This window comes from Raphanus sativus, unplaced genomic scaffold, assembly GCF_000801105.2.
Source record: "Raphanus sativus cultivar WK10039 unplaced genomic scaffold, ASM80110v3 Scaffold3081, whole genome shotgun sequence".
NCBI classification, from domain to species: Eukaryota; Viridiplantae; Streptophyta; class Magnoliopsida; order Brassicales; family Brassicaceae; genus Raphanus; species Raphanus sativus.
In genome coordinates this window covers 1265-2324 of record NW_026618388.1, presented here as the reverse complement: position 1 = coordinate 2324, position 1060 = coordinate 1265, and the positions used below count along the sequence as shown (strand labels likewise).

Below are 1060 nucleotides of genomic sequence, written 5' to 3'. Positions count from 1 at the left end.
GGTTCTGGTTACTCTTAATCAGCTGATCGACCTTGGCAGAGAGCTCATCAATCTTGCTGTTGTCGATGCTCTTCACCTTCTGAGTGCGATCAGTCTCGCGGTTATTGTCAGCTGAGCTTGAGGCCATGTTCTCAATCAACTCGAATGCACCTCGAGTGGACTGAGTCATGAAGTCTCCCTTACTGGCTGAGTTCAAAGCGTTCCTGTACTCCCAGCCTACTCCATCGTAGAACACTCCCAGCAGATAGTCTTCCTCAAAACCGTGATGTGGGCACTCTCTGCGGTAGACATTGAATCGCTCCCAAGCATCACAGAACGGCTCGTCCACCAATTGTTTGAAGGTCACGATCTTCTGTCTCAGAGCTGCTGTCTTCGATTTCGTGTAGAAGTGGCTTAAGAAAGCCTCTCGGACTTGTTCCCAAGTGGTGAGTGATCCGGTGGGTAGTGAATCAAGCCAGCGAGCAGCTTTCCCATCAAGAGAGAAAGGGAACAGAGTACACTTGATGTAATCGGGTGGTACTCCATTCGCTTTAGTGAAACCACACATCTTCTCAAAGTGCTCGATGTGGTCCATCGGTATCTCAGCAGGAAGCCCATTGAAGATCTTCCTTTGCACTAGACTTATCAAGGCTGGCTTGATCTCGAAGTCCTGTCTAGTGCACGGTGGAGGGGTTATGGCAGATCGCGTAGCAGGCAGATTACGCAGTAAGTTTCTCTGGCCGATCTGGACCACTTCCTCCTGTTGGTTCTGCTGGTTCGCAGCATTCAGAGCAGCTTGCTCGGCAGCAGCTTGCTGCGCTTGGATCGTTTGCTGCATCTGCTGCATCTGCTGTTGCATGAGTGCAAACGCAGCAGTGAGATCATCTGGATGATCACCCATGTTGGTGTTCGTTGATCTCGGCTGTTGACGGTTCTGTCGTTCCAATCTCGCTAGTTCCTCGTTGGTAAGCTGATGCAATGGTCCTTGTGCGTTGCTCCGAGTATGTCTACTGGTCATGCACCTGGATCATCAGCTGAAACAAAGAAAATAACACGAGTTAGATATCTTAGACTAGATATG

The 1060-nt window shown here is 49.8% G+C and overlaps 1 non-coding gene across 1 annotated transcript; it reads left to right on the top strand.

Annotated features, from left to right (window-relative positions):
- Nucleotides 1-257: 257 nt before the first annotated feature.
- LOC130506287 (small nucleolar RNA R71) lies at nucleotides 258-364 on the top strand. The gene has a single exon (XR_008941958.1). It is a non-coding gene; the product is annotated as a small nucleolar RNA R71 (small nucleolar RNA).
- Nucleotides 365-1060: the final 696 nt, after the last annotated feature.